The sequence below is a fragment of the Pseudopodoces humilis genome, chromosome 13, assembly GCF_049639895.1.
Source record: "Pseudopodoces humilis isolate 2021_Gansu_Grassland_sample_001 chromosome 13, ASM4963989v1, whole genome shotgun sequence".
Taxonomy (NCBI): Eukaryota; Metazoa; Chordata; class Aves; order Passeriformes; family Paridae; genus Pseudopodoces; species Pseudopodoces humilis.
In genome coordinates, this window is record NC_142212.1 from 14431705 (window position 1) to 14444616 (window position 12912).

A 12912-nucleotide genomic window follows, 5' to 3' on the forward strand; every position below is an offset into this window, starting at 1 on the left:
CCTGGCTCACAGCCACAGGCACAGTAATAGATTACTTTCCCATTGCTCTTTCCAACCACAGAAATGCAGAATTGGACACTACAGTGTTTTTTTCCCACTCTGTTCCCACACTCACCCTGTAATTTGCAGAGCAATCTCCACTGGCAGAGCCAGTGCTCCCAGCCCTGTGCCAGCATAGGATGAGCCCAGTGTGGTTCCTGGGCACAAGGCAGTGATGGGCAGCAGAACAACAGGCTGGAGAGGGCACAGCTTTGCAAGCACTGGACGGGAAAGGCAAAATTACTGCAAAATCTGTTAGTGACAGGGAAGGGAAATGACCCTGTGTGGCAGGGCCCCACTCTGCCCAGCCAAATACCTGGCTCTTCAGAAGACACACAAGGATGTGCTCAAGATATGGGGAAAGCTCCTCGGAGAATCTGAGTCATGAAATACAGGTCAGGACTTTAAATGAGGATAAGCTCCATTCTTTCTTTACTCTTTTTGAGCAAGGCAGCAAATGCTTCCTCACAGCTCTCAGTGCTAGAAGCAGGAATGTCTTATTGCAAAGGAAAACGGGATAGTGAGAGAGGCAGAGAGACCAACATCAGATGCAGATCATTAATTCCCAAACTTGGCCTCCTCCACTTTTCCTCGGGGCTGCCATTTGTACCTTCCTCACGTGGCTGCTGCCTGAGACCAACCACAACAGACCCACTCCTCTGGCTGTCACCACTGCTGCCTTCCATTCATTTTTGGCAGAACCATGGGTAAGGATCTGTGCTGTCAGTCTACAAGGAGGAATTTAGTTTTTAAAACACCATCGAGCCCAGCAGTAGCTGACGCAGAAGGGGAGGTGCAGCCCAAACGCACTGCGGCTGATTTTAGAGACAATTTTCTGTGTTTCCTACCAACTCACCCAGCGAGACAGGTCTGACCCTGGCTGGCACCCTCTGGAGCACAGCCAGAGCTGGACACTGAGGCATGGCCATGAGCTCATGCTGTGCTGCCCGTGTCCTCTGAACCACACAAATGCAGGGATGATCAGCACGCTGTGCTGACACTCCTGAGCATCACTGCCTGGTACCCCAACCCCCCCCATGGCAAGGCACCCCAAAAGGACCCTCACCCACCGACTGTCCCTACCTCAGCACACCCTGGGATGACACACAGAGCACACCAACAACAGGGTTTCATCAATCACTATCTCTTCCTCTCTTTCTCTCTCTCTTTTTTTTTTAATCACCTTAATGTAAGAAGCTTTAGAGAGCTTAACACAATAAGGCTTTCATAGCCTCCAGCTTCCACTCAGCACTAATATGTTTTTTACTTTTATACGTTGAAATCAAATTTATAACCGAATGTGAACAATCCAGATGCTCCTGTGGTTTTCTCCCCTTTGCTAGCCTGATAGGCTTCTTATTTGAAGACTTTTTAATAGTGTCCTTTAATGATGTCTACAAAAGCCTCATTAAAGCACTCTCTTGTAATTTAAGCTAAATAAACTCCACACAGTTATTTTTGTATTCACATCTTTTTCTTGGGGCCTTTCCACAAACAATAAAGTGTTCACTGAAAATATGTTACAAAGGAAATGCATAAATCTTCAGCTTATCTGGTGGTATGTTCTCCAAGGAGTTAAATCTTTGATCAGCAACAAATTAATTTTCCATTTACACAAAATAGAAGATGTATTTTCAGGATAACCAACTAACCCTGCAAGTCTGCACTGACATGTACCTTGGAAGCAGCTCAGGACTCCCTCGCTGCCGCCCTTCTCACTGCCTGACACTGTCAGGGTCGCTGTCACATCAGATGATTTTTATTTTATTTTTTGGCTTCAAACCTGTCTAACAGGGTGTTTCGGGTCAGTGGTTATGTACTGAGGATTTCTTAAGTCACTGAGCTCTCCTCTGCACTAGTCATGCACTGCCTGGCCCCACCACCAGAGCTGTGCATCCCCCAGGACCAGGGGAATTGACCATCTCCATGCTCAGAGGCGAGCCTTGAGCCAGCCCAGTCCTGGACAAGTGACACAAGCCGGGTTTTCACCTCCTTAAACCAGACTGTGCACATCTTCCCTGGCTGCCAGCAGGATTTCAGTGCTTCCCTCACTTTGGCTGGCACCACATGAGCCCCTGCTCCCAGTCATGTGCGGCAGGGCTGGCCAAACTCCCCTGACACCAGCAGAGATCTGAGATGGGCCATGCTTCTACTCTCACCCAGGAGACACACTTGCCTGCTTTTTGCCAACTAAAATAAAAGACCCATTTGCTGCTTGCATCCAAACTGTGTTAAATGCACAGGGAGGTGGTAAATTAATTTTTGGGTCCAGCCAATTCTCTTGTATGATGTCAGGGAGGGAATCATGCACGCTGGGTCATGAACAAGAAGGGTCTTCTGCAATGTTTTCAAGTCTTAAATTTCACAGTGCATCTGCAAACAGGGGGAGGTCAAACGTGGTCAGGAATGCACTTGGCTCCTCACCTCCCAACAGAGCAGTGGGAAGAAAGGTGCCCAAATGGGTTTTTATTTCACACCTGAGAGCAAGAAGTGGCCCTGGATGATACAAAACCAGCTAGTGCCAGCAGATGGACTAGCAAGTGCTGTTTCAGTGCTCCCCAAATTCCACAAGACTTCTACAATCAAGTCAACCTTGATTTAAAAAAAAACCCTCCAAAACATACAAAATAATACAATTGTGAAAACTGGCATTTCTATTTAAGCTTGGGTGGTTTCCCAGCCCTAGCCCTCTTAGGATCACGGCCCAGTGCCCTTCCTGGAATGCAGAGAGGGTTGTCCTGTCTTAGGCAATGGCAAGGTTCCCAGCCTGGCTGTCCCACTGGTTGAAGCTGGATGGAGCTCCAGCGTCCTCCAGACAGCCTGGCAACAGCACACACATGACAGGAGATGTTTGCTATTCTTCCCTTTGTTTTAATTAGTAATAACAACTTGTTATCGTGGCTTGACATTTGCTCATACTTAGAAATAAATTGCTTCCTTGAATAATATGCTGAGATTACAACGAGCTTTCTATGTTTCTGTTGGTTTTAGTAGCTCATAACAAACCATGAAATTCATTACTCTTGCCACAAGCACCCACGAGATGTGCCAACCAGGGTGTGATTTATACACAGCTCAACTCATGGAAATTAAAAGGTTTTTATGTTGCCTGCAAGAAGTCCAGGGTTTGAAATTTTATACAGCTGAATTACAGAAAAAGAGAATCTCAGATGCAAGCCACTGCATTGTTTTATCTGCCTAAGGACTCAACATTAAATTCAGAGTAAAAAAAAAATCACTAAATATTAATTAAGTGTATAATTTAGACAGCCTTTTTAGTGATAAGCCTTCTTGGCCTGCAAGTTACTTCATTCTCATCTGTTTTTAACTGCTTTGAAGCTATTAAAAGGATGGTATTTAACAGCAAAAACTTCTCTGCTACAATATAATTCGTCAAAGCATTCTCACTGAAAGGAATCACTAGAGAACAGCCTGTGCCTCACTGTCCTTAATGGGAATGGGCTGTCAGTCATACTCTAGTCCCATTTCTCCATGCCGTGTCAAACCTTGTACATCAAACCCAATACACAAATCGCCAGCTCCATCAAGATCATTAGAGCTGCTCAGCCCGTCAGGAAAAGGTCAGCACGTCACTGCCTGCTCCAAACACAGCATCAATCACAGCCCGCATCAAAGGTGGCCTCGGCGGCGGGAGTGCAGCTGGAAACCCGCATCCCTTCCTCCTGCAGCGGCTCCTCATCCCCTAAACCTTCTTCTCTTCTTGTAGAACACGGCCAGGCTTTTATCTTATCATCATCTATAGGGAAATGCAGCTATATAGTCTCCTCTGGGAGCAGGGGGATCAGCACCTGCAGGGAGGGATTAAGACCGTATCCGGAGAGGGCTGGCCAGAAACGTGGCCACTGATTCCTGCGCTGGCTCCCTCCTCCATGAGGTCCCACAGTGTCCCCACTCCCCTGGATGGGTCCAACGCAGGCAGTGACACGAGAGCACCCCTCCTCACTGTGCCAGACCCAGACCCACACACCTGGTAACAGCCCTAGGGAAGGCTCAAAGCCATCCTGTAAGATGCTGCTTGTTCCCATCACAGCCACACTGAGGCATGGCTTGCAGAGAGAACACATTACCCTGCCAGGCCGCTGCTGGCCTTCCACCAGCCTGAGCCTCAGCTGTGGGGCTCCCAGCTTACCTGAGCCCAGGAGGGCACCCTGCCCACACCTCAAGCACCAGGAGGGGTGGAGAAGCCCAATTGCTGGCAATTAACAGGGGACACCAGCATTAAAATACAGGCCATTTCTTCCTCTGTTTTCTCCTACCAAGCTGTATGGAACAGGCAGCATTATCTTCAAAGGGCAAAGCAAAGCTGTTTGCTAAACACGAGCAGACTAAATACATTAGCCTTTTAGAAGCAATTATTGCTGCTGGAGATTTAGCGAGTCCCATTGTTTTGTGGCTCAGCCAGCTTCTTTGGAGTGGGCTGTTCTGCAAAGCCTGTGACAAGGCATAACCCCTCCCCAGGGAAATAAAAAACAGGTGGGCATCCCAAGAAGTGGGGCTTTCTTTTTGCTGTTTAACTTACAGTGTTTCCTTTCAACAGAAGAACATCAGTTTGGGGGTCAGCTCAGCTGCTGACTGAAAGCAGGGTTAGCCACGCTCCTGCAGCAGAGGGTTGAGGCTCTTTCTGGAAAACCATGGATGGGTTAAAGCTGGGAATCTTCCTGTGGCGTGCTCTGACTGAAGGGCATTGCTCTGACCAGTAGGTAGCTGGTTGCACTGGTACAGGGCAAAAAGAAAAAAAAAAAGGAGGAAGAAAATCCTCTTCCCTCCATCCCCAACAAGCTGGCATGCTTCAGACCAGGCTCACTCACCTGGCTGAGATTTTTAGAAATGTGGAATTGCAAAGTAAAGGCAACACCTCCCCTTTCCATGGCCTTAATTCAAGGCAAATAGCTCAACCCCCCAAGTCCCTTCTCTGCACAAACTGCGATCATTCCCTTGTGTCAGTATAGAGAGGGGAAGCACCGTCAGGCTCTCTGGGGTGATAAGCACTTCAAACGTATCTCAAAGACAAGAGCGACCATGGATGGCCAGACAGACAGATGGGGGAAGGAGAAGGGAAGCTCACAATACCAGTGAGACAATTGTAATTAGTGTAATAAGCAGCAGTGGCAGCCCAACAGCTGCCTTTCCCTCCCCGAGCGTCTGCGGCACGCACCGGCACAAACCAGGGCCAAGGATTTTGACACTTGCTGCACTCCAACATCTCTGCTGTGAAGTTCTGACTTTGATAGTTTTCATTCCACACAAGACACAGAGCAGAGCACTTAGGTGCTTTTCCAGCCTCTCCACCTCCACCTGAGTGAGCAGCACCATGTGCTTACAGAAGGGACATGAAACTGGGTTTAGTTTTGATGTCAACTATGATTTTGCCTGTGACTTTGAACAAAACGTTGTTTCCTTTATGTTGAGGAAAACTTGCCATCCTCAGCTTTCTGAAGTGCCTGAAGCCTCAGAGACAAGCTGTTCTACAGGAAATGGCAAAACATGACAAATACCATTTTTGGTAGGCATATACAACCATCCTCCACTGATTCATCTAATGTCCTTCCCTGACACATCTTAGCTAATTTCTCTTGAAGCACAACAAAGTTGGCAGTGAGCATATAGCACAGAAAAAACTGTGTTCTACCAGATTTAGGGGCTGGATCAACATCCACAGTCAGCATAAGGGCTGCAAATCTACTGATGTGACAAGCTACAGGACCTAAATTGCAAAAATATTCTGTGGCTTAGACCCAGACTAATTCTGAATAATTTCTTGTACCCAAGCTCCAGGAGGGAATGCTCTTCTCACTTCCTTTCTGTTATCCCTTGGTCTAATGGAGGTGGTCAGGGGAAGCAGTCAGATCCTCAGGGTATCTGCGTAGTTAAGTAGTTAAGCATTCAGCTCCCAATGATTTTTAGTGGGTGTTAAGACACTCAAAGTATCTGCTGTGAAGATGTTCGGAGGTGTGAGCTCTAAGCTCTTCAAGCAAGGAACTGTTTCCTGCAGTGCTTAAGAAAATAAAGAGTATGAAGACAGCAAATAAGGACAAGCTTGGAGAGAAGAAAATGTTTATGTTGAGGAAATTTAAATGCTCATGAAAGGAAGAAGCCCAAGCTGGGAAGGAGAGATCAGAAATAACTGCAACCAAGAGGTTTGCTGAATGCTTCCTGAATGATCAGGTTGGCAGTGAAAAGTCAGAGGCAAATTAATCCAAGCCACCTACATGGGGTGCCACAAGGCATCGCTTCATGTGCAGCGAAAAACAGGACAAATCAGAGGCTGAGGCCCAGTGAGAAGCTCTCTGTGCTGTACACCTGGCACAAACCACACCACTGTCCTGACTGCCATCAGGATCTCCTTTCTCATACAAAGGACAGGGGAAAAAGTATCAGGAAGCCGAGAGCATAGCTACAGTCAGACCTTTCACTTGCTGCTCTGCTGAATGGTGCCAGTGGAAATCAATGGGGTTTCAAGTACATAAATGGATCACAGAGACATCTACATTGAATCAATTTGCTAATTAGCCAAGATTAACATTTATTATATCCAACAGGCATTCAGGTAAAGCAGGTAATTCTCTCTCTGTCCCTTTCACACTTGTTAAAAAGTAGAACAAAGATGTCTCCTGATGACAGTAATTCTAAAAGGAACTTTCTCTCCATCAGGGGAGGTGCCTATGGGCATAGCCTGACCTGGGGATGTCAGCTGCTGTGGCTGGACAGGACCAGCATCATGGACCTTCAGCCCCAAATCCCAGATCTGGCAGATCTGTACAACCACTAGAGCTTTTGACAAGAGCCTGAGGCCAGTCTCGGGCTCACAGTACTGGTCTAGAACAAGGCATCCTAAAATCTAACACAAGACCTTGTATTATTTTAAAGGAAAATTTAAACCATCAGGCTGCTACTGCTTCAGACCTTCCATTAACACTGTGGGAAATCTAATACACTTTGCTGTGATCCTGTATCTGAGGATGCAATGACCAGCAAGCAAATGTATTTCAACTATTTAAATAGCTTCACTTAACAAATGTAAGAAACACTTTTGATTTATAGCACCAGAGTAATTTGATACCTTCTATGTTGTTAATGAAGCAAGCATTAATACCATTTTATCATCAGTTCTAATCTTCCTGGCATCATTTCATGCCCAAAGAAAACTCACTCCGTAACTCGGTACCTACAGCTCATGTTGGATGAGGCCCCTGGCCACAGCTGGTTTCCAGCACTCTGAGAACTCAATCTCTGCTAATCCCAGCCCTTTACATCAACTCAGAGCAATCTAAAAAAGGAGACACATGAAGTCACTTAGGCTTATCTCTCTAATTGCCTGCCTGCGAACCAGGGGTTCGGTGTCAGCCACTTGCACTCTCATAAGACAGCCAGAAAAATCAGACCTAAAATATTTACCACAAGCATTTTGAGAACGGTAAGTGAAACTACTGATATCCTGCTTACTGCTGCAACTCCAAATGCAATGCCAGCTTCGAGGGACACATCTGGTAACAAAGCCGGTGTTCATGCCTTCCCCTGCTGCAGCCCTTTCCAGGTCTGTGGCTGTGCAACACAGACTCCAATTCTCTCGGCAACTTTCTTGAACTGCCCAGTGCCAACACAGAGAAAATGTTAATGAATACTGTCCCATAAAAGATATAGGATATAAATACTTAATGAACATTTTCTTGCGAGTCCTGCTGTGATTAAACAGCCACCTCATTACTCAGTACCATCTTTCTTTCTTTTTTATCTTTGCACAAAATACCAAGAGTTGGAACTATACCCATACAATCGAGCTGCTGGAAACATCACTGCATAAACCAACACCAACAGGGCAAAATCCAAACACAGATTTCCAAGGAACGCAAAGAGAAATCAAACCCTGTTAAGAGCAAATATTTCCTCTCAGCTACCTCCTCCCAGGATCAGCAGAGGAAGAGAAGCAGAGGGGATAAACCTGCAAAGTATTTTCTTCTTGAGTCTAGCTTATTTGGTTTTACTGTCTTTTTCCATTGCGTTTGGAGGTCCTTGTTACAGTGGGGGTCCACTGCAGGTACCCTGTGGATACATGAATCCCTGGGTACCACTCTGGGGCTGGGTCTGCTCTGACACCAACTCCTGAACAGCTGCAACAGGAACTCTGCTGATCTTCTCCCCATCTGCAGCTTGGAGGGTGTCCATGATTTGTCCAAGGTTACACAAGCAATGCAGGACAGACACGTAAGGGAACATGGATCACCCAGAGGCATTGTTTTATTGTGACCGTGGTGTCCAAAGCAAAGACCACGAGATCCACGCTTGCACAACAACATGACAATCATTTAGGAATCATTACATAGAAATATTAGGATGTTATTTTCTGGACCATTAGAATTCCCGTATTTGAGTCCTTCCCACGAACCCTCAGCTATTTCACAAACCAACCCAAAAGCTGCAATTCCCCTGGGATACCCAAGACCACAAGGGTAACGCTGACAGGCCAGAGTCAGCTGGGTTTGGCAGCACTGGGGCTGGGGGTTTGTGTGTGCTGCCAAACGTGACACGTGGGATTTCCAGCGCTGCCATCCAAGCAGGGCCCAGCTGGAGTGAGTGCTGGAGACGCATTTGTGCTGCTCCCTGTGGTTCTGCTTTGCAGGGCAATGCTTTGCCTTTCACATGGACCACAGGAAACGCTTTCTCTGACAGAGGAAAGTCGTACAGCCCAAATTCATGCCAAACAGCTAAAAATGTAGAAGACTCAAAGGACTAAAGCTTGTGTACGTCAGAACTTTCGGTAATTCCTCCTAAATACATAATTTTTTGGCACAGATGCTTCAATATAACTGAAGGGCAAGCATTTATTTCCATTTTAGCTGGGAGAGTCCCAGCTCCCGTCTCTCCAATTTAAATATGGAAGCAGGCTCATTACGCAATATGTGTTTTCAGCGAGTTCTGCACCAGGGAGAGTGTGAAGATAAGGCTAACAAAGGGAATATCATTACAGTAATAATAAACCTTACTAAAGCAGGAACAAATAGGCTGGTCTGAAGCACGGGCTGCTGCCACATGTATCACAAGGAGTCTCCAAAGAGAAACACTTGAGTCTCTTTGAGATTCAGGAAAAAGTGCAGCAAAGGACGGTGTGTGGGGAATAATGGTGAGGAACTGGGGCCAGCTGGAGAGGTTGCTTTTGAAGTGCTGTGTGGAGACACTGGGTGGTCAACACAGTGCCATGTGCTAATTCATGGGAAACGTAAAGACCACTGGCGATTCAAAGATGCTGTATTCCGTCCAGAACTCGTCCTGAGACACAACCCCAGCTTCAGTCCAGTTAATACACACAAACAGGAATTTCAAAGGACCACTTCAACTCATTTTGTTTGTCTGCATAACCCAGATGCCAGGAATAAATGTACATCTACATTTCATTTAAAATTCGTGCTGCCAGTAGAGTCAGCCCACAAGAAGCACCAACATCTCCTGGAGTCAGAACCGCACATGCTGGCACATTTCCACTGCCATCCTTTAAAAGAGAAAAAAGAACTTTTTTCCCCTTCTCTGGGTGAACAAATAGAGTCATTTAAGGTGTAAGTAGATGAAGTAGCTAATTAAGGAAATAACCGATAACGTAAATCAAGATCATTAGAGGAAGCAGCATGTTGCTGCCATTAGTTAAATGGCAGCTGAGCAAAAACATGCTCATACAACCTGAGACTTCAAAATCTACAATCAGCCTGATCCACACAGGGAGAGCTTCCCATGTCACCCAACCCCTGGGGCCAAAGCCACTGAGGAAAACACTCAAATCTCCTGGTAATTTCCTACAGTCTGAACATTTAATCATCCCCAGCCACCACCATAAAAATCCCAAGTGAATGATTGACATGTTGAGAGAAATTTGCCACAAGCAGCAGCAGGGTTTTCTGCCCTATGAAGCAGTCCCTGCCTGGTTTTGGCAGTGGGGAGAATAAACACTCTGCAGAAATAAAGTCAAATACGTTGGGCCATATGAATTTTTCTTCTGGCATCTTGTGCTGACTGTGCTCCTCAGCCAGCTGCTCCCAGGATGGACTCTGGGATTTCTCTACCCGCCCCCAAGGGGTGTTTGCACACCAGTGCCACATCTCTCACTAATTATTCCACCAGTTGCACAGACAAAACATCTGCTGAAGGAGAGAAGGAATCCTAAAGCACACAAATAATTTGCACTGCCTAAACAAAGGTAAATAGAGGATGCTGTTGAACCCCCACCCCCCCGCCTAGCAAACAGACCCAGGAGCTTTGCCCACAGGCTGCGGCTTCTTCTGCCTTCTCCAGCAGGAATGAATCCTTGTTTCCAACCAAAACCGCAGTTTGTTACTAACACAGCCTTCTTCTGTTTAATTCCTAAATTATCCTAAAGCAACTGAATCGAGCAAGTTGATTAAGTACTTAAAACACTTTGTTTCCTTCAAAAGAAGCTTTTGTTTTGCCTGAAAGAAAATTGGAGCTTTTCTCCTGAATTCATACTAACAAAGGCATAAGAAATCCGGCATCCCAAAGTTAAAATACCCCTTTATCCTGCATTAAACACAGCTGCCAAAGACCCAAAATCCACATTCTGTCATTCCACACATATCCTTGCAACAGCTGAGAAGACACACAGCACGTCTGGAAACTCAGAGCTGAAGATAAGCTGCAGCCTCCCGCGGGGTTTCACTCTTCATGGGTTTTAAAGAGAGTGTAAAAGCAGGAGCAGCTCAGGGACTGGCAACAAAACTCGTGTCTGCATCAAGGAAAAGTTTTACTGCGTCCGATATTAAGTCAAATATTACAGAGGATACAGCACAACCCTGCTCCTGTGCCTGGCCCCCGACAGCCCTTGCCAGTCCCCGGACTCTGCCTCCAAAGGGAACAGGCAGGAATCAGAGCTGAAAAAGAAAACCATTTCCTAATGCAAACATTTGTAGAGCATTAAAGCCGCTTCTACTTTCAGATGCTGGAAATGGGGCGCGATGACTTACCCCGGCTAAACAGGCATTCACACACCGGAGAAGCCCCATGGAACGGGCGAGGGCAGAGGGCAGGAGCGGCAGGAGAGAGCCCGGAGCATCCCCGGCGATGGCAGAACAGGAGCTGGGGGCTGCCGGTGCCCTGCCGGTGCCTGTGGTCATCTGGGGAGGGCAGGACCCTGGCGGCTGCCCCGGAGTGACGCCCACCGCAGCTTTAGCTTATTGGTGAAAATCCTAAACCCTGATCCAATCCTGTCCCTTTACCCAAATGTAGCTCTCTGCAGAGGCAACATCCTTCCCAGTTCTGACTAGCGGTATGAAAGCGAAGTTACAGTGCCAATGTATAAATCACACAAAGAGGAGCAATAGAAAAAAAACACCCCCATGCTCAATTTTATTTCACCTCTTTCTCAAAAAAAATAGTTTCTTACTTACTTACTTGGAGCAACAGCCACGTGAGAGCACTGAAGAAAGCTGGCAACTCTCAGCCTGTATCACCAGATCTAAAATCAGTATGGTAAATATCCAGATGCCAATAAAAGCACTATTTGTAAGAAAGCCTACCAGTGCTCCCGTCACATCTGGGGCAGGACTGTAACACGTACGGAGGAGGTTTGCAGAAACCATCAGCACATGGTTCCTGAAGTTATCCTGAATTTGACCAAGGTAACTACTGAATCATAAAGGGCTGCTGGCAAACAGCCTGGCCGGCCAAAACATATGGTTTGCCTTCTTTTTTTTCAGCCTAGTGCAGACACTGGCTGCAGAGATACATCTTTCTCTGCTGTACACAGACCTAGATGCCTGACCCTGACTGACAGAGACTACACCAGGTCTGCTGGCAGCAGCTACAGGGCTACACCGTGGGCAGCCGCCTGCTGCAGGCAGCGACCTGGAAATCTGCATTCATTCGCAAACAACCGGCAGGCAGGGATAAAGGCTCTCATGCAACTGCACATTGCTACACTCAGTTACAGATGTGCAACCCTGGAGCAGCTCCAGAGCGTGGGCTGGCATCTGGGTGACCTCAGAATGGGCTCACACAGCTCCTCCAAGCGAGGGGGGAGCAGTGTTCTGCACTCCAGGTGTCCCGGCAGACAGGCAGCAGAATCCAGATGTGGGCAAGCTGCCCCAGCCCCAGCCCCGGCTGGGGATTCAATGAGGTCTATTCACGGAGCGAGCAGGGCTTCCAGGAACACAGAGGAAGCATTTCGGAGGGGTATTCCCACTTCAAGTCCAATAAGCCTTTTTGCATTCTAATCCCACCACCACTGCAAGCCTTAAATATAGAGGTAATCAAAACGTACATTAAAAGAAGAACTTAGAACTTGGCAGTGTTAATCTAAGAACCGTCCCACTGGGGAGCAGGGCTGGAAGAGCACTGGCAGCCTCGGGGAGGGCTGAGCCTGGCTCTCCAGGAACAAAAGCAGCTTACAAACCAGGTTTGCCACGTGAGAGCCTAATTAGGGACCGAAGCCCACACAGCAAACAGACAGACTACAGAGGAAATTGGAGTCTAATTTACATGGAGAACGATTACTTACTGCAACCAATTAGTGTCAAGCTGACTGACAGACTACCCAAAATATATTCTCCCCACCCTCCCCTGCAAGTCTGAGTTTTCCCTGCTGTGTTATTTAACCTGGGCTGTTCAGTAGGTGAGCAGTAGCACCTCACTGCTAGACATGGGACAGCAAACAGGCACATTCTGAGCCTCCCCATAACAAACACGGAGTTAAAGCCACCCTTGTGCCACCCTCAGCCGAGCCAGACACAGCATCAGCAGACAGCAGTGTAATGTACTTTGCCCCCTGGTCTTAAATCCTTGAATGACAGCCTGAAGATCCCAAAATGAATTATTTAGGAAAGGTGCTCACCCTTTCCTGAATATGTATTCTGC

The 12912-nt window shown here is 47.0% G+C and overlaps 1 protein-coding gene across 3 annotated transcripts in view; it reads right to left on the bottom strand.

The window, feature by feature from the left end:
* The window catches only part of PRICKLE2 (prickle planar cell polarity protein 2), a 103038-nt gene that overhangs the window by 46349 nt on the left and 43777 nt on the right, over positions 1-12912 (bottom strand). Inside the window, exon 1 of one of the 3 annotated variants that reach the window (XM_088061929.1) lies at positions 11025-11153. The exons of the other annotated variants lie outside the window; for them this stretch is intronic. The gene's annotated coding sequence lies outside the window, so the exon portion shown is untranslated. Of the gene's footprint in view, positions 1-11024; positions 11154-12912 lie in introns of those variants that run through there. 3 annotated transcript variants of the gene reach the window in all.